Source organism: Strix uralensis, chromosome 3 (genome assembly GCF_047716275.1).
Source record: "Strix uralensis isolate ZFMK-TIS-50842 chromosome 3, bStrUra1, whole genome shotgun sequence".
In the NCBI taxonomy this organism is placed as follows: Eukaryota; Metazoa; Chordata; class Aves; order Strigiformes; family Strigidae; genus Strix; species Strix uralensis.
The window spans coordinates 112,394,560-112,415,620 of NC_133974.1; the positions used below are offsets into that span (position 1 = coordinate 112,394,560).

The 21,061-nt window shown below is 43.4% G+C and overlaps 1 long non-coding RNA gene across 1 annotated transcript; it reads left to right on the top strand.

Annotated features, from left to right (window-relative positions):
- Nucleotides 1-2,437: 2,437 nt before the first annotated feature.
- Nucleotides 2,438-4,615, top strand: LOC141941901 (uncharacterized). Its single transcript, XR_012628467.1, has 3 exons — nucleotides 2,438-2,461; nucleotides 2,548-2,706; nucleotides 3,066-4,615. It is a non-coding gene; the product is annotated as an uncharacterized LOC141941901 (long non-coding RNA).
- The last annotated feature ends 16,446 nt before the right edge of the window (nucleotides 4,616-21,061 follow it).

Sequence of the window (21,061 nt, forward strand, 5' to 3'; positions counted from 1 at the left end):
GCTCTCTTTCCCTTTGCAGCGGGAGGGAGCGGCGGCCGCACCGGCAGGAAGAGGAGGGGACTGCCCTGGCCGTTTGCGCTGCGGCGGAGCCCGTCCGCTGCCCCGGCGCCAGGGCAGGCGGGCTCCGACTGCAGCAGGGCGCTCTTTGGGCAGCCCCTGGCAGCCCTCTGCGGGGAGGCCGGCACGCTGCCCCGGCCCATCCAGGTAGGCCAGCCTGGACAGGGAAGCCCCAGCCCTCCCTGCGGCTGCTCCAGAGCCACTGTCCCCAGCGGCTGCGGGGGTGGCTGGGGCACGGGGCTTTTCACCCACGGCCACCGCTTCTGGCGCCAGACCCTTTGCGGGGGGGGTGGGGGGGGTGGGGGGGCGGAGCCCAGCCTGGGGCAGAGCTCTGGCCTCTGCCGTCACTTGTTTCTTCAGCCAAGCAGCTGTTCTCCTGCGTCTCCCGCAGGAGCTCGTGGACATCCTGCACCAGCGAGGACCGTCGACGGAGGGGATCTTCCGCAGATCCGACAGGGGGACGGCGCTCCAGAAGCTGAAGGAGGACCTCGACCGCGGCGCAGATGTGGACCTGGCAAACCAGCCTGTCATCCTGCTGGCTGCCGTCCTGAAGGTGAGCGCTTCTGCCCTGCAGCTGGAAGAGCTCGTGGCTGGCCTGGAACCTTCAAAGGCTCACCTGAAGCCCTTGGCCTTGCAGGACTTTCTCCGCAGCATCCCGGGCAAGCTGCTCGTTGTCGGCCTCTACGAGGACTGGATGCAGGCCATGGAGAGGCCAAGCAAGGAGGCCAGGGTGGAAGCGCTGAAAGTGTGAGTGTGGCCAGCAGCCTGCCTGTTGAGTAGGGAGTGGCAGAGTCCTGGGACTTGCCTGAAAAGGGACGGGCTCCTTAGAAGGTTGCACTTTCTGGCAGCTCGCATTTGCTGGGCTGGGGTTGCATTTCGGGGGAAAGGGCGTGGGCAGGGAGCCTTCCCTTGCGTGGGCTTGGGTGAAACCAGGAGCTGGGAAGCAGCAGTGTGTTTTCTTCCTGAAGCACAGGAGCCCTGATCACTGCCTGAGAGCACCTGGAAAGTGGCACAACACAGACACTGGCTCCCACCTGCCCTTGTGCAAGCTTCAGGGACAGCTGTGGGCAGCATCTGCTTCCATAACGTTGTGTTCCTGCTCCCTCAGGGTGGCCGAGAAGTTGCCTGCAGCCCATCTCCTCCTCCTCCAGCGCCTGATCTCGCTGCTGCAGAGCATTGGCCACCACGTGTCCACCAGCAGAATGACCGCCAGCAACCTGGCCATCTGCCTGGGGCCAAACCTGCTGGGCCCACCCGACGAGGACCTGCTCCCGCTCGAGGCCATGCTGAAGGTGACCGAGAAGGTACGCTGTATTGACCGGCTGCCTGCAGCCTGCCTGGACCGTCAGAGCTTGCTCCTCTCTTGAGTAAATGATGGTGGAGTGGCTGCCTGGAAGAGCAGCCCCACAGCCACAGCCTTCTGTGCAGAAGCAAGGGTCAGGAGCAGGAAAGGCTGCTTGGCACATTTTCAGACACCTGCGCTGAAACCAAGGCTTTGATGTGTGCAGGTGAAGCTGCTGGTGGAATTTCTCATTGAGAACGGCAGTGACATCCTGGGGGAGGAGATGGCTGTCCAGATGTCACCAGAGCCCATGGGCAGATGCACAGGTAGGAGGAGGGACTGAGGGCTGTCACAGCCTGAGCAGACAGCGGGGGTAGGGCTTGGTGTGGGTTTTGCTTTAGCTGTTGTCCACTTCCAACAAGTCACTTTGCTGCACACGCTTTTGCTTTCCAGAGCTGCCTTTGGGAAAGGAGCATGGCCCGGCAGGCGAAGCAGACGTGGAGCACCAGGCAAAAGCCTTCCTGGATGCACCAGCCTCTCTGCTCATCCTCCAGAGAGCAGCAGGGGGAGATGCGGTGGTGGGAGCAGAATCGGCGGAGGTATGGCAGCTCCACGAGCGCTGCGACAATGTGTCTTAGGTAGGAGGGTAGTTCCTGTTGGGTCCAAGCAGCTGCTGTGCCTCTTCCTGGCATTCGATCTCTTGTGGCTTTGCATTTTATTTCCCCCCACCCCGGAATAACACGCTGTAAGTAAAACTTGGGAGGGCGGAAGAAATTCTGGCAGAAGGAAGTGGGCCAGCCTTCTCTTGCCCGGCAGGGGATCGCAGGCTCTCTGCTGAATGGCCCCACAAATGAACTGTCACACCCCCACGTGAACCCTGTGTTCCAGAGTGAGATCCTTGGGAGAAAGGGCTAATGCAAACCGGCCAAAGGGATCTCCTCTGTAGAGCTAAGGCAGCAACGTGCCAAGCAGTTGCTTACTACTTCAGGGCATCCCTTGCCACCTGCTAATGACGACCTTTCTGTTTTAGGCACGCATTGCTCCGTCTCCAACCACCCCCGAGACCACGGTAGAGGCCCTGGGATGCACAGAGGAACCAAAGAGCCTCTCAGAGCAAAGAAGGTAAAATGAGTCAGCTTTGGTTAAATCAAGAGCTGATTCCAACTGATCCTGGCTTTACCTATCTAATCATGCTGTGGGATGGAAAGGTTTGCAGGCTCCCGCCAGGAGAGCGCCAGCCAAAGGAAAAGAAAGAGAGAAGAGGCCTGGGCAGAAGAGACGGAACCCCACCAGGCGAAGAAGAGAAGAAAGAAGAAGATGGGGACTGCAAAAAAAGCAGGGAGGTGCAAAAGATCAGGAAGCCCCAGGTACGTACCAGGCTCTGCTGCCCATCTTTGCCAACTCTCCACACTGCTCTAAGTCAGTCCAACTCTCTGGCAAGGGACGGCGAGGGGATGGTGCTATGCAGGGTTTGGAAATAACCCCGTGGCAGCTCCCCAGGGGAGCCCTGCTGTGTGGCACGGGGGCACTCTGCACCTCTGCATATGCGCAGGTCTGTAAGGGCATTACCCATGGGGATAAGGGGCCAGAGCCACCCCAGAGCCAATGCCAGCAGTAGCTCTCTTCTGGGATATCAACAATTCCTGTTCCCCAAAGAAAGGGGAACCAAGCCATGCCTGTTCCTGCCTTTGTGCTTTACCAGTGCTTTCTGGCTCTGTCGTTGTAGGTGCTGATTTCCTGTTGCCACCTGAAGCCCTGTGACTCCTGGGCTCCTGCAGTTAATGTCCACAATAAAAGGACATTTTGTCTCTTCTGAATGTGTGTGCCATACGATGTTCTGGACGAGGTAGAAGTTGTTTTGTGACGCACGCATCCTTGTGGAAGAGTTTGGGATCATCCCTTGCGCCAGAATCCTTTCCAGCAGGCATCGGGGCTGAGTTCAGGTGCTTGAGGCGTCAAACCAAAGCACAGCATCACATAGAACCGCTGAGGCTGGGAGGGACCTGTGGAGGTCCTCTGGTCCAACCTGCCTGCTCAAGCAGGGTCACCTAGACCGGATTGCTCAGGACTGTGGACTAATGGGCACCTTCCCTTGTCACACAGAGCATCCTCATGGGGGGAAAAGGGATGCTCTGGAGAGTTTCTGGCAAATCTCTGGAGAAGAGCTTCTCCCTGCCCCTCTACCAGGGGCTTTTTCAGCTGGTGGGTGCAGTCAGCACTGCAGGAAAGAACAGGCAGCAGCCACCACAGTCAGCACTGCGGGAAAGCTGGGACCGCGGAGACCCTCCCAGGCTCTCCAACCCCAGCCTAGCCCAGTCCAGACAGCGTCCACAAGAGTGGTCTTCCATCCCTTTTCCCAACGTGCTGAACTGCCCTTAAAGCATTAACCACCGGGCTGAAGTGCTAAGGCTTGGACAATAGGCCCAAGCCAGAGTTGACCTATAGAGGAATCCTGTATATTTTGTACCTGATAACCGTTGTGCTAGTAGGTATTGTACTAGGTTATAACAAACCGCCTATCCTGATGTAAAAAGCGCTAAAGTGTTGAAGTGTTGAAGCCTGAACAACAGGCCCCGAGCCAAAGCTGCTAACTTAGTATGTAGTCATTAACGATATGTGTATGGTCATTAATGAAAGATGTAGCTTAGATATCATAGACTCCTGACTGATGATGAATGTAATGGAAACATGTCTATCCTGAATGTATCTTTCTTCTTCTTGGCATAGAGGTAAGTTAACAAGGCCATGAAGCCTGCTGTCCGGCCTTGGGACCAGACGTGTGGCCTTGTTCTAAAAAGAACATAAATAAATTAGATAAGCAGGGAAACTCCCTTAGCTTCTCCCTTGAGCCCTGGCCAGGCTCCGGGGGAATCTAATGTGAGAGTGAAACCAGACGTTCCGCTCAAAACAGAGGTGCCAGCTATTCTGGCTTGCTGATTTGGGGCTATATAAGGCTGGACCCGCTCACAGCGACTTTGGAAGCCTCACCTACGGGTGGACGCACCGCGTAGGATTTCCCACTTGCCGGGAAAGGCTCTCCAAATCCTCGCTGTAACCGGGGCTGCCCAGCCACTGCGGGTCTGGATGATGGTAAAGTATGCAAGTGGTGATGGATCTTTCTTAATCCCTATTCTCTCTCTCAGGTAGTAATGATTTGATGCATGACCCTGTATTTTCCTATTTGTTTAAGTGCGCTATTGTGTCTTTTCGTACTGTATGTTTTCTGTATTATTCTGTTATTTAGCTATTTCCAGTAAAATATGCCTGCTCTTTTCACTCTGGTGTCTGAGTTTAATTGATATCCCTAATCAGCAAAACAATAGCTCAAACCGATGTGGTTTTAGGGACTGTTGCTAAAGCTAAGCAGGACCAAGACATATATCCCTAAAGGAGAGAAAGGTTTGAGATGGACCTCAAAAGCGAAAGTTACCATCAACCTAACTTCACTGCAGGCAAGTGAATTCTGCACTTGCCCATCCAGAGCAATTCCAACACTATCTTAGATCTTGCTCTACAGCTATTGAAAATGCCTCACTCCGAAATTACAGAAATATTGAGAGTCCACTGCACTTTTGTATGGACGGCCTGAGCTGAATTGTTAGCTGAACAGGAAAGTCATGAAGGGCAGAGATGTAGGCTGCCTACTGATGGTTGCACCACTGATTTCTCATGCAATCTCATACTAAGGTTTCATTTGTCCTATCTGAGTTCATTTGTTTGGAGCAGATATCTTTAGTATTACAGAGACAGTTGTTACAGGAGACACCAGGAATATATTCTGTACAGATCTGAATGAGAAACACATTGCCTTAAGTCACTCACACAATGGTGCAGAACACCACAAAGATGCCCATAAAAGCAATCTTTCTTCATTATTTGAAATAAACCAGGTGTAGTTCTCTTTCAAATGGGAAACACAGACTTAAAATGACATGCCTGTTCTTGAGGATTTTCTGTTTATCAGTACCACAATAACATCAAAGGAATAGATAGTAACTAATTTGTTTGATTTATAACTTGATTATTTTTACATGCACTTACTAAAGAAGATACCTTTTAAGGATCAGTTGCTAGACAAAATTTCATTAGAGCTATCAAGTAATGTTTGCTGTTTGAAATAGTACCATCAGAGCCACCATGCCCATATGAAGGTCTTGAGGGAGAGGGACAATACTGGATGCAAAATAAGTTTCTTGACATTCATATGTGTGCATGAGTATTAGCCTTGCTTTTCCATGTGTTTTCTTAGGCATGAAAATTGCAGTCTGCAGGTTTCAAGTGGATGAAAGTAAACACCCAGTGATAAGCAAGCGAAAACGGCAGAGATGCAAGTTTTAAATGCGAACCCATTCGATGATCAAACACCATGGGTCTCAAATCATAAGCACTTACAATGAGAATGGGTCAGCAAGACAATTCAGAGAGCATCTATTCCCATGAGCTACAAAGAGATTTTTGTTTGCTTGTTTGTTTGTTTTTTGAGAACCTCATTACAGGGAGACATAAGTTGCAACTTCCCTACTGATTATTAGAGGAGAGCAATGAAGTGCATATCTGTTCTCTGTTCAGTGATCCATGCAACCAGAACAATATCCACAGCAGGCGAACCCAGACTCTAAGAAGCTGAAATGTCCAGTGCAGCAAACATTTTTAAATGGATGTAATTAGGGCTGAATCAAGGTGAGCTGTGAAGTCTGCTCCCAAACCCTTTCTCTTGGGAAACAGAAAAGTACATTAAAATAAATAAATGTTTCCATGTACATTACAGCCATAATTTTAACATGCTAAGTTAGACAGACTTGGGCTATCCTGAGCTTAGATTGTAAAACATGAAAATGGTGCTCAATGTTCTTCATCACACTGCTGAAACTAGAAAGAACATTCAGTTTTGCGTTTTCTCATTTCTACACACAACACATTAAAAAGGCCCCTTTTCACAATTATTCCCAAAAAAGGTGCATTATTTCTAGAAACAAGAAGTAACTGATCATGGCGCCAGGTGTCTCCAGCACTAGGAATAAGTAAGTGCTCTCACTGCTGAAGACTTTTTGCAGTAAATTGTCAGCCTGGCTAGAGGCTGCTCACCTGTTTTACATATGCAGAGGAAATTATACCCTGCAGCAGTCATCCTCCACCGTCTCAGCACTTGCAAGGTACAATATGAAGATTTGAGATTCATTAGGCCATGGATGCAAATAGGGGCTCATGTAGAAATATATCCAGGAGTGGTGGTAGCATGTAAAACTTGAGAGGAGGATCACAGGCGGTGCCACTCCTCAAGCACAGAGGAACTCTTTGGAAAGGGTAAATCTCATTTGTGTAGGAGACAGACTTCCTTGAGGGGCTTTACAAGGCTGTGAAGTACAACCCTGCAGCATCAACACTTTCCACTCTATCACAAGCTTCAACATGTTCTGCAGACTTCCAAAAGCAAACCGTATTTCAACCTGCCTTAATGAATTGGACATATGTATACCATACAGAAATCTAATAAAGCCCAGGCAAGCAGAGAAAAGAGGACAGGGGGAAGCATATGTAACAGGCGTCACTGATATATCTCGGTGGAATGCTGAAAGGCTCAGGTGCCGCAGTAGCGGGCCCTGTGTCAGAGTCAGAGGTCTGAGACAAGTGAGGACCCTCATATTTCCCTGCTTTGTAGCAGGTAAAAAATGTAGTAACACTCATCCATATCTTTTCAGCCAGGGTGGCAGGAAAATGGAGATATTGGCATGGCAATCATTCTGCAACAACTTTCTTCTATTGTTTTCAACCTTCACTACTTCCAGGCAGGTAAGAAGGATGAAGACAACACTGGCCTATTAAAGCCAGACTGTAAATTAGTGAATACTGCAATCTCATCTTTTTTCCAGTTTTGGAAGTCCATATTGTTTTGTTCAACTGAAGATCTGAATTCTTTATGATTCACACTTGTTTACTTCTATTAGGAGTTTTGGCCCCTAAGCAGTTATGGACAAGTGTCCCTCAGCTGCGTTCATCAGGGTATGAATTGGTGTGAACCAGGATTTTTCCACTGAGTCATGGACAATGATTTATAGAACAACGTTAAGGGGCCTCTGGATCTCAGCCTCTGCTCCAGTGGGAAACAAAGAACATTTCATTCACAGTGTTTGAAAGGGATACACTGCAACATGCTAGTGTTATAATTTCAGGCACTCTTGATGTAAGAGCATGAAATTCATAAACATAAATTTTTTTAATGCCTTTCATGCCATTTTATGATTCTAGCCAGAAAAAAAACCCACAGAATAATAAATTGTTTTGCTTTGGAATCAAACTACCTGTTTAGGCTTTTCTATCTTACTAACTCTCTGCTTTTGCCATGTCTACTCTAAGCTGCATAGGTACATGTGAAAAACTTTACCTTGCTTTTAACATTGCTGTTTTGTTTGCTGCAAAGTATTGTGGGAATATCAGAAATAATATAAATGGTTCATGGGCATCGATGCATGGATCAGTTTCATTCTGTTACTACTTGTCTCGTGCTTGTTTGGTTTTATTCTTTGCTACTGCTGCTTAGCTGATTATCCCTCCTTACTGCTTTTAGCTGTACTCAGACACCTTCTACACCACCTAAACTACTTTCTTCTCAAAGAGACAGGTGGGTCTTACCTTGAGGATAGTAGGTCCACAAGATTTTGGGTCCATCCTACCCCCCAGAACTTTATAACCATTTTATTCCCTTTTGTGCTAACAGCTAACAGTGCTTAGCACCAAGCCTGACACTGCAAGACACCAGAAGAGGAAGCATACTGCACCTCTACAACAGCCCACCATGGAGATTTTCCCTGGCTATCCCCAGAATTGTAGGGACTGACACGTGGCTGTACATGAAAAGCAATACAGAGGAGAGAACTACAACTTCCTTTGCAAGGTAATGGCCATTTTCCCCTCTTTTTTTCAACATTTACAAAGTAAATATGCTTCTCTTTTTAGTGTTATCTAGCAATGAATAACTTATACTATTGTTTTGTACAGTACTGTTTGCTTAAGTCTCCACTGCATTATATCCATGTGTGTATGCACGCACACAAACATATTACTAAGTTTTTATTGAGATATGTGCTAGATAAAAATATCAGAACTGCGAGTGCTTTGAGAGCTTCAATTCTTTCCTTTCCTTGTCTTCTCATTTGTTTCCAGGCACCCTGTAACAAACATCTTCAGAACTTCATCTATTCCTCAGATATTTTGCAAATGTTTTACCTGTTTTCAAAGTTGTCCTCTCCTCTGCTTTGTGGGATAACACCCCCCCCCCACCCCCCCGCTTTGTTCAGTTAATGCCCAAAAGCTCACCTATGCTTATGCTGTCAACTGATTCCGTGGAAAGATCTGCCTTTGCAACAGGTAAAAAAACCTTTCTAGCAACACAATTCAACAACAACATTGAAAAATTAAGAGAAAACAAGCAAGAACAAAGGACTTGGAATCTTAAAGAAGTCCCAAACTCAGAACTCCATTAAATGGTAAAACTCGAGCGAACCCAAAGTAATGATGGAGCACAAAAAGTGACAACGTGAGCTGGAAAAAATATACAGACACTGGAAAACAACCATAATCCCCCATAATTTTCCAATGGTCCTGATTATTATAATCCGCACCTCCACAGTGTTGTTCCACTAATGCATTATCCAGTACAGCAGTTTTTTCTTGTTTATTTTGGAACACAGCTGTTGTGTTAATTGAGCCTAACAGATAATGTGATCATTGGTGCTTCTTAGACTCTAGCCACAGAACACAGTGGGGAAATGAAAGCTGGGGTGGTATAATTTATTTTTTATCCCCGCAAAATGATTGCTATAAGCTGCAAAAAATAGGCCTTTCCTTTACAGCAGGACCATCCTGTAGGAAATAAGAGCAGAGTTTTCACCTTCTGTAAGGAAGTGTGAAACCGAGGACAAAAGGAACATGAATTTTCATGCTGAAATCTTAAATTCCTTCTGCATGGCTTTGTAGTTCTTGACATTCAGTCAGTAAAATCTAATTCTGACCAAGAAAGTTTCCTCAAAAACCCAGAATGCATCTATATTTTCTTGCTTTAGGCCATTCAGGACTTTTGGAAAGTAGAAGGGACCAGCACCTCACTCTGTCGCCTCTCCTTTCCAGCGCTTCATACCTGATAAACAAGACTGGAAATACACTGCTAGAGATCTGTGTTCCCTCACCTGTAGTCACACCTGTAGTCACAGAGCAGTCACCTTGGCTCCTGTTGTTCCTGCAACACCAATCAAATCTGCAGACAGCATCTGCCTTCAGATTACAGCACGTTTCTGCTTCCCATAAAGCACAGCTGTGCTACTGACACTTGGAGACACGGACTCTTAGGCTACACTGATACCCGAGCAACCAAGAGATTACACCCTTTCAGAACCTGACTCCTGCCCAGGTAACACAGCACACCTTCCCACTGCGGGATCTCCTTTCAGTATTACTTAGGAATACAACCAGAAGACAGGTCAGATGATGCTGATAGGCAGTCACTTGCAGATATCCCAACACACAAGAGAACGCAGAGTGAGCGATCAAAAGAAACAATAATCAAGACAGTTGACCCCAGACATACTGGATCATGTCTGGGGTTAATTGTCTTGATTATTGTTTCTTTTGCCTGAAATATGAGCAAAGCTCTTCTAGAGATGACAGGTTAGGATGGCAGTCTGGATTGTAGCTTCTTAAGCTGTAAGGTAGAGACAGAGAACAAGATATGTGAAAGGGTAGAAAAACAAGGCCAAGTAAACAGAGCTCTGACATGAAGAAGATGCAAAGAGAGAAGGAGCAGTACTCAAGAGAACTGCAAAGGAAAATGGGTGGCGAAAGGGGCAGAAGAGCAGCAAGTTCAAATCTAGTCCTCGTCCAGCTGTGCAGAGTTTTGCCACTTTCTGCAGTAAACATGCAGTTGCACTGAAAGCATTCTGCAACCAAGATACAAACCAATCCATAAGGGATTTCCCTATAGGCTTTAATGACAGCATACTATCCTAAAAGAGTAGGGCTGAACATTCAGAATCAACCTCATTTTGATGCATTTCTTCAAACAATGACTGATGGGATTTTACTGTTTGTGCTCTATCAGTATTTTCTTGGGCTAAGGGCAGAGCATATCACCTGTAATATCATTACTAAATTAACACTTGTAATTCCAGATAATAATAATAATGATAATAATTATAAACTTGAATCCATGTGCCTGTGTAATTAGCCTCAATCTTAAACCTCCTTCAGTTACTGCTGGCAATCACGGTTGAATCCAAAGCACGGAGTAGGCAGGAATCACTCCAAGTTTTTTATGCTTTGACTCCAGAACAAGCTATGGGGACTGCTATTAATAAACATCTTAACCTGTAGACAGTTGTCATGGAGAAGCATTGGTTATGCTGCTGCAACTGCACAGATGACAATATATAGGAAGAAAGAATAAGTTATAACTATTGCACATGCTTGGAAAAAAAAATGTTGTGCCTTCAACAAGTATGAATACCTCAATCTATAGCTTGGCTCTGAGTTTTGCAAGATTATTCACTGTTGGTTTTACAAACAGAAAATGATTGTGTGGGGTAGAAATCAGACAGAACATAGCATAGGACGTATTACAAGACTGAAAATAGCTTTGCACTTAGATGTTTTCCATGGATGATAAAGAGGGGTAATGGATTGTGACTGACATGTCTGTGACCTTCTAAAAGCCTGCAAGTAGCTTTTAAGACCAAGGGAACACTCTTCTCTGCATGGTATCATAGAAATGACTTCATTTTGTTAACTAGCTCTCCATTCATGGAAACTAAAAGAAAGAAAACCTAGGTAGATAAGGGGAAAAAAATCAGTAGTTTAACTACAAGGTCTCACTGAAACTTTTGTATGCATGATCTCTCACTGTTTGCTTTGTATACAACGTGGATTTTTTTATGCAATGGGTCAAACTGGTCAGGAAAAAAAGGAAATACACAAGATAATACTTCCTGTCAGAATGCCTCAGATTCTGGTTGGAGCTTTAAATTTTGATTTTTTTCTTTTCCCCTTGCAGAGGAGTCAAAGAAAATTAAGGTGCTTAACAGGATAATGAGATAGAGTGGTAGCAAGGGAGAAGAGAGCATATGTTCATTTATTTATAACAATATTGCAAAGTGTTCAACATATTTAAATCAGTGAGGCACACATTCACCATATAATTTAATTAGCACTTATGGTAGATACCATAAATGTTTCTAATGCACACTTTCTATTACACGCAATTATAAATAGTGTGCTTATTTATAACAGCAAACTGACCAGAAGATGGCCCCATAGTGAATACAATGCAACTTAAAATTCACTCAAGGGAATAGGCTGCTGTCAAAAAGTGCGAGCTCTATTTATCAATTCTGAAAAGTACATTAGGTATGTCTCTTTGAAGGGGTAAAATATTTGTCATTGTAGCGCTCCAAATGATTTTAAAATTCATTATGAAATTGATTGATCAGATACATAGATAATCACCAATCAACTTTATTTACTTAAACTTTAAAGCCAGAATAACTAATGTTAGTGAAAAGCCAATCTCATTCCCATGTTGTGTTGTTGAAAATTAGGTTTTCCCCAAGACAAGAAAACTCAATTTTAGGGGCTGATCCGAGGAACACTGATGAAACCCATGAAAAAAGTCCTGATAAATCCACTGGGGATTTTGCTTCACACCCTCTTCTGGGGTGTCCTCAGAACAACAGAATCACAAAACCTGTGCCTTCATTTCCACTGCAATTGACTGGAAAGAATAAAAAAACATTTCACAGCATTTGTGAATGTGCTGCTTCTTTTACAACTACTATCCTGGGAAGCAGACTGTACATCTGCTATCACCAGTGAAAATAAATAGATGCTCTTTCTTAGCTGGAATGGCACATGCCACTGTTCTTCAAGCTTTGTGCATGTGCAGGAACACTTTTTTTTGTCAGTCATTAGCCCTGTCCAGAATACAATAGTGCTGCTATCTGGAAATAGGAGACATAATAATCTGTGAAATACAGTAGCTTTATACTTTAAGTAGGTGAAACTTCTGACTACAACAGCAGTCTTTTTTTTTTTTTTTTTTTCAAAAAGCAGAGGATTTTAAAAAAGAAAAATTTGAGCAAAATGGTCTAATTTGACCGTAATCAATTATGGCACTCTTTATACCACAACTCCGTAAAGCCCTTTCCTACACTTCGTAATATCTCTTAAAATTAAATTACAGTGCAAGGATATATTGTGGCTTATTCTGGATATTAACAATGTAAATCACTGTACCACATTATAAATCCAGACAGAGCAGGCAGGAGGAGAGGGTTAATCTGGAGAAGTTTGCAAACAACAAGGAGATGACTTCTTGCAATTGATGAAAGCCAGTGGAAAGATTAATTTACTTCCATCATATCATTTCTGTTTTACAGATGTGTTTTGCACAGACCGAATGGGTACAAGTGTCCTTGGGAAGCCATAAGCCATGACAGGTAAGTTAAGACAGTCAAGCTTGCACCAGAGATACAGGCATGATGGCAATAGAGAGAATATAGTTTTGGGAGGCGCTGATGGATAGCAATACAATTTGGAATTGGTCAAGTCAGAGTAGAGGGAGATACTTGTTTTGATAGAGGACCAGTTTCTTATTGGATGCTGACAGTCAATATAAGGTTCACTTTAAATTAAGATGATATTTGAGGATGGTTTTTTAAGAAAGAGTTACTCTAAGATGATAATTATGATTTGTCCTTCTGAGACACACTCTTCTTGACCAAGCTATATAAGATCAGAAGATCTAAACAGACCATTTTGTCAACACTGGGAAAAGGCAAGGCAATATTTTAGCTAACTCAAGGGAAAAAGGCATTAAAACCTCCACAAGCTGTTTATTTCCCAATTCTACATGCTCCACAGGGTAGCTGTGTACCTCCATTGATGCCACTGGCCATTTGACAATTAGAAACAAAGGTTTTCTCAAAAATTCCAACTCCATCCCCAACTTTTAAATATTGAAGTAGAGGTAATTAAGATTAACAGAATGTAGAGTATCTATAATTAAGATATACTCTAGACAGGCGATAACATAATGTTTATTCAAACAAGAAAGAACAGTGCATCAATAATTATGACTTGAACCATTCATTTTAATTAAAAATCAGATAATGTTAAATTTGCTGTACTCACTGCTGGGCATGAGGAATACCCTGCTGTCTAGACAAAAATTCTTCCTGAAGGAGGACTGTTATTCACCCCAGAGCTTTTGATCTACATATCCAAAGTGTAAACAAATGTTGCTTGAAATAGAAAATTCTTATCGCTTGTCACAACATAATTGCATCTGTTCAGGTTTCAGATGACAGGAGTACCTGCTTCAAAATTTCCCAAGTCCAGATCCCACACTGCTGGATTCCACAGCTGATAGGGTAGAGCCTAGTGGCTGGCACTGCAATTACCCAAAATACTCCATTGCCACCAAATAGCTCAGACTTAATTGCCACATCTGCCCTTACCTTGTCACAGCAGAGAAATATGTCATTTTTGCTCCATGGGTCACCACAGAAGGATGACCTTAAAGAAGTAGACAAGGAGGGGCAATACCCACAGCAGAACTTTGGAGTGCAGGGAGTGGTAGGTTGGACCTGAGTAACTCTGAAAGGAAAAAACAAATTACTACTAAGTTACCTGCTCCACTCTGTACTTAAATGTCTTTCCTGGGTGAAAGACTGAAGAGTAGAGTATGAGGAAACAACCATATTCTCATGCAGAAAGTTACAAGCATCCTGATGGAATATAATCTGAAATCCAACACATGTATTTTGAGGAACAAAAAAATAATTTTGCATAGTTACTGTAGGTTTCAGCAGTCAGAACTTCCCCATAGCTGGTTGTTGCCATTCTGGATACCTGGCCTTCTGGAGGAATGGACCACTGTTAGAAGCTTCACAATTTATTTGGAGTGAAAACTCAGATTACAGTTCCCCTTTGAAATGAATTTTAGAAGAAGCAGTCTTAAATAGTTATTAGGTAGAAACTGTTAATTTTTTTTAAATGCAGAGTTGTTCAGAAGTCCCCATTATGCTATGCCATATTTATAAGATAAGGAATATGCTACCACAAGAGGACTAAAAGGATCATATGGGTAAAATTACAGAATGTCAGATTGCCAAACTGCCAGATTAAAATTGCTGTAGTTGACTTTGGATGTTTTTCCCCCTCCCACACCCCCAACTCAAGAGAGGAAGCCTGACTTCCATATATTTAACTGGTAATACTCCAAACCATTTTCCCTGATACTAAAGTAAAATCATATATCTTCTGAAGCTTAAAAGGAAGTTTTGAAGAAGAAAGATGAAGACGCAGAATGAAAAGACATTTGAAAGATTAAATTACCATTTAAAGATGTCAAAAAGTGAATGTATGTAAAGTGAGTTTCTCAATTTCTTTATGAAGCAGTCAATAGGATCAGCTTCATGTTTTCCTCCTTTGATTCTTTGAAATATGGACTTTTTTTTTTTTCCTGTGATACAAGTGTTAATTTTAGGTTTCATTTAAAATTCATAAACCTGAAAAGGGTAATATTTTTGGTTTATATAGTCATACAAAGAATAAGATATTTCTTGAGCAGTTCAGACAGTCTCAGACTTTATTCATGAGATGCAGCTAGTATTTTCATTCATTCATTCATTCACATACCAATACTTGTAGACACCACACTTATTCCGTCACTGACATGTCTATAGTCATCATTCAAATTTTTGTGGTTATGTTTTCCTCCAAATACTAGGTGGCATTGATGGTTTTGTGCCTTTTATTAACATTTCTTTAAATATATTTGTTCTTCAAATGAAGAGATTTGAAGAGAATTTAAACAGAGATTAGGCTTATATATAACTAACCAGACCCAGTCAATACTAAGATATGGAATGTGGATAAATATTCAGGGCTTGACCCAGCAGGCTGTTATCCTACATTTGATTACTGCAATCTTGTGCCTTCTCTGAAGCATCTGAGTTTAACTACAACTGACGCTCCAGCCTGCATACCTGGTTGCAATGCAGTCAGTTTGGTCAAGGAGCCTGAAATTCAAGAAATACTCCACACTACCTTGGGCACACAGTACCAGAACTGTGAGACCCTCCACAGTCACTCTGGTAACATCCTGACTCCAGCCTGTAACAAGATCTTGGTGTACATCCTAATCTTGCAGGCCGTGATTTCTTCCAGGCAGAAACTAATTTGGGGACGGAAAAGCTGTGCATGCAATATGCCACACTCCTTACCCAAATTTACTTAACCTCCGAGTGTGCAAAGCCATAGGGCACAATTACACTTGGATGTAGATTTGAAGTAAGAAGCTTATTGCCAAAACAGCTGCCACACCAGGCAGGAGTTTCAAAAGCTCTAGGCTAGAAGAACAGATCCTGCTGAAATTTCCTTAAGGAATTTCATATATATATTAAAATCCAAACCACCAAATAAACAAAAAACTTTGAATCATATTCCTCTGCCCATCTAGCCACACTATTATAGAGCAGTGTTTGGTCTAGCAAGCCGTGTTATTCAGCAGAGAAACACTGATCACGGTCTGTCCTTGGGCATTTAAGAAACTGTTGATACCTGTCCCTTTTTCAAGTACTACAAGAGTCTCAAGTTTTACCAAGATAAGTCTGTACAGAAACGTAATCTCTCACCAACACACTCTCCAGCTGTACAAGAGGGGTAGGTGCATGGACAGCTCAGGAGCAGGCCTTGTGTAAACTGTCTCGGGTTAGCAAAATTTTTTTTTCTTTTTTTGCAAGAATCGACTGAATCAAGTTGGTATGGCATTCAGGGGGGCTGCTGCAACTCTCAGCTTGCTGGCTCCACAAGCAACCTTGAGAACCTCTGGACTATTTAATGTCCATTTCTTCCTGTTACATGCACCCCGGTCTCTGACACGTGCCCGGTAGTGGGGAAAATGTGTAACACCAACAGATGACTCCAGCTGAAGAAGACAAACAGGCCTTCAGTATCAAAAAGAGCTCCACCCTCCAGAGACAAAAACCTACTTAATTCCTCCCTCATTTATAGAGATGAAGGACTTGCCTTCCCTTGTTCTCAAAACCTCTTTATGAAATTACATCTTGGTAGTATTTTCTTCTGCAAAAGCAATGGAGAGTTTCCATGTGAGACATCAGCATAGTTTTCTTTAAGACCTTCACTTTTTAAAGCAATGTTTATGCAAGCATTCACTAAAAGTACAGAAATCAGAACGGAGTTCTTGATAGAGTTTCAAAAGAGCTCAACCATACCTAAGTAACTTTTTTAATGAAGTATTGAACAGCAGGTAGATTACAAGAAGATGGCACAGAAGATAGAGGATAGCATTAGAGATGCAAAGACAAACTTTGAAGATAGAAGTTGAAAGCCATGCTAAATATAACACTTTTTCCAATACTACAAATTAAGAGATCAGGGAAGGGGAAAATGAGAACATTACAGGCTAGAATGATAAACTGAATCACTTAGGATGGCAAAATGCCTGAACTATTACATTATTGCATTCTCAGTACATTTGCAAAAGAGAATGATAAAAACTGGTCTTTGACCTAGCAGCAGATCTATAGTTACATAAAGCTATAAATAACAAGATGGGAGTTTACTGTGAAAAACTCACAATTAAATGTGTGCCAAAAACCTAACACGTGCTACCTGCCTCTGATCAGAGGCAGCAATAAAGTCCTTGTGTTTTCTGCATTATTACTCCTTATTAAGCTGTGTTTCTGTTAGTCTCTGATGTAAGGAGACACATACATTGTGCTATGTCAGGTCATGTCAAGTCCCATCAAGTCATATGATGTAACACAGCCTGATACAACCTGACATGGTGCATATTAGTGCCAATGGAAAAAGCCTAAATGCCAAGCCATTTTCAATAAATACATTCCATGTGCTGGTGCACAGCAAGACCCAGATGGGGCTTTATCCTGCAGCTCTGCAAAAATACCAGTCACAGAAAGCTGTGGAATTTCAGAGTCGGAAAAAAGATTTCATAAAACACATTCCGCAGAAGCAGACATCTATTGGCATTCCTGTCCAGAGCTATTAAGCATGATGTGGAGACCCTATGAATTGAGAAACTTAATTATCTTGGATGAATTTATGTCCGAGACTGTTAAAATAATCATGCAATAAACGCAATAAATGTGGCAATGAAAACAGCCAATCAGCTGTATTTAAGCTCACAATGAACTTTCTCTTCTCCCCCATCCCTGTTTCTGTTACTCATTGCTGTTTCTCCATTAGCACCAAGGGTTTGTTTGAGTACATCCTAGTGACAATCTGCAGAGATATAGACTGTGTTTGTGTATAACCTTTCAACATCGTCTACCCTTGTGCAGCCTACCCAAAATCTAGCCTGAGGAACTGAACTGATTCAGTCTCTTTCCGCGTTTACATTTCTGAGAGGTGCCTTCTTACTGTTACATGACAGCATCAGGTTCAGATGGAAAGAAGAGTACCAAGAAGTGAAAAGTATGCCAGGGGAGGAAGATAGCTCAACAACATATCAACCTGAAAAGCATCTCGGTTCACTGGCCCTGTCAGTGCATGTACAGGCAATTACAATAACAATGATGTTCTTTTCATTATACAAAAAACACAACTAAATTGTCAAGTCTTGGAAAAGACTTTCCCCATTCCTCATTTGAATGGTTTGGTAAAGGGCTCAGCTATGTCCCATCGCTTTCAATCGTGTCCTCAGGGTCTTATGGAGACATGCAGCTGTACAGGGACAGGTGAGAAGCACTCCATCATGCCTGCCCTTGGCTCAGCCACTGACTCCTTTGGGAAACAGCGTGGCAATTAGGAGCCCTACAGATAGCACATTTGTAACAGCAGAAGGTAATTCTCTGATGGGTAGTACAGGCCCTCTGCAATTCAAAGAGACTCACCCTGCCTCGGTTTTTGCACACCCACATAAGGCATACCCCTTACACAGTTTGCCTGTGCAATATTTATACATGAGAGCTCTTTGCCATTTAGGTGTTTATGTTGACTTAGAGGTGCAGTGAAGAAATAAAGAGATCAGAGCTCATCAAACTTTTCACTTGCATAACATTGTAGGATAGGAATATGCATCACTTGGAGAATCACAGACATCTGGAAAGCCTTGGCAGGGACAAGACTTCAGTCCTTTCAAAGACTGTTAGCACCTTTTCAGAAAGAAAAGGATAACTAAAATGCACTGCACAGAGCCTTCCTTCACATCCTTATTAAAAGCTGCCTCACAGGTCTTCACCACGTAGTTACATTTTTATAGAGCATTCACAGAGGAGAATAATACTTTTGTCCTCAACTTTGCCATGAAGAGAATTCAACTACTTCAATAATGCTTTAAATATTTAAATAGTATTGCTAAGGAAAATTTTATTGAGGGTAAGCATTTGCTCCTTACAGCAAGTTGCTCACTGCTTAAGCAAACACCTTTCCCAGCCACTTTTTAAGAACCAGTTGGAAAGGGCCAAAGGTGAATTTTGGCATCAACGATGATTTATTCGCACAAACAGTTTAAATGCAAGCAATATATTCCTGTCACCCAGACAGCTGACAAAATGTCAGTCGCCTTTATCAATTGTTTCAGTACCTCCTGTCAGCTGCCATCAATCTTTGAAATAAACACTATAAATAAAACTGCATAGGCAAATGGCTGCCAAATAAACCACAGGTTAAGCACATTTCACCTATTATGCATTTGGTGCCAATGGTTATCTTGATCAGAAGCCTAAATTCAAAGTGAATATAAAACTTCAGCCAGAGAGGAGGCAAGGTGCATCATGATAAATATACACAGGGGTTTTTTTAATATGCCCAGCAGGAAAGCATCCCTTGGCCACCTTGGTCTCACCATCTGGTGGACTGGCTACAGCAACATGCTCCTGAAATCTGCCCTGTGCCCAAGAACCAGAGCAAAACCTCAACCCTTGTCTCGGGCAGAAGGAAGAGGGAGAGGTTAACATGAACTAGAAACAGGGTGGGCGGTGCAGCCGAAGGGGACAGGGCAGCTCGGCTGGGTCTGCAGGACCATAAAGGTCAGATCTGATGGGAGAAGCCACCAGGCGCTGCCCAGCTGATGCCCTCACCCCAAAGCACACTCCCTAGCTACTCAGACCTCCACCTCAGACATTCTGGGCCCACACAGGAGGTCCTGCCACATTGAGAAGACCTGGGCCAATCTCTTCCTTATATAATCACTGCAGGGATGGGGTCAAGGGTGATGGACCACCCCTTAAACGTGTAGGGGCCATTTCCCACTTGCCCAGCCAGCCTCATTTGTGCGTTGGAGGGGTGAGGGAGAACAGTGGCAGAAGGTTAAAATGGGAATTAATGGTGGGGAAAAAAAAAAAATAAAGGTGTCTTTTTGAATTTTCTTATTTTTTGAAGCTCTAGGAAAGGTGATATGAGAAAAAGATGAGGCCATTGGTCTCAGGAACATAAGCAAGGAGATGAAGATGAATTTATAGTACAATACAAAACATCCAACAGAAGCATTTTGACTATACACTCATATACACGAGCAACCATCAGGTGCTCCTTTCCTAATTCTCTACAGACAAGTCTTGTCACAGAAAAAAAAAAAACCAACACCTGTTTTCTTCCTGTCTCATCTGTCATCTTTTCACTATCATGTAGTCAGCACAAGGAGATCCAAAACCAAAAATACTGGTGGGACAACACCTCCTTTCCAAAGAAAGGTGAACACTATAATGGCTAAGGTACAGAGGTAGATTGCAAACCCATCTGCAGAAAACAAATACAGAGTGTAGACTGTCACCTTTTTCCTCATTTTAAGCGCCATGCATATTTTGTTTCCACCTTGCAAGATAATATCTAGTTATTGGCTGAATTGCCAATTGTCTTTTGAATCCTTACAGATGTCATTGCACAGCTCCCAACCTAAATAATAAAAATATCCTGCAGAGTATGACAAGGATCTATTGTTATTGAGGGGATTGATGTAACAGTGCAGAAATCCTATGATAAAACAGTCTTAATATCCAACTTAATATCATAAGGATTACCAAACCATACTGATTTCAGAGGCTTCCCCCCACCCTTTTTATTTTCAGGCTGTGACTGTAACACTTTGGGAGCTGTTTAAATGTCAATGGCTCCAGATTTCAAAGTGGCACTGCACAATTGTCCAGCTGCAGCTGGAGGCTGCAAGAAGCAATAGGAACAATGCTTTTCCATGGGATGATTAGCTCCTGGATGCTAGGAAGGATGACTAATGCTCAGCGCTCACATCTTAACCCAGCAGGTACATTATGGTCCTTGAGTGTCTCAGAAGAGAAGTCCACTAAACACTCTTGAAGGTACTGCACCTATGGGCAGGAGAGGGAGAGTCTTGAAGGCTAGTCACCAAATGAGGCTTTTATTTCTTGTGAATACAGGTGAAATCAAGACCAAGAGTGAGTGTGATAGAAATCAGGAAACAGTGTCCATTTAAACTGGTCTGGAAATATTTACCAGTGTCCAGATTTAGGTATATTGCATAATCTTTCCATACACTGGGTAGGAAAGTGAGCATCAAGCACAGGAGATGACTGCATTCCAGTAAGCCCCTAAACAGCAGGGATAACAGGACTGCAGCACTCACAGTAGAGCAGACCTATCTTTTGATTTGGTCACAGCTGAAGAACAATGATTCTTGTGAGTCCTGTGTCTCTGCTCAAGGATGAGATACAGAAGAAT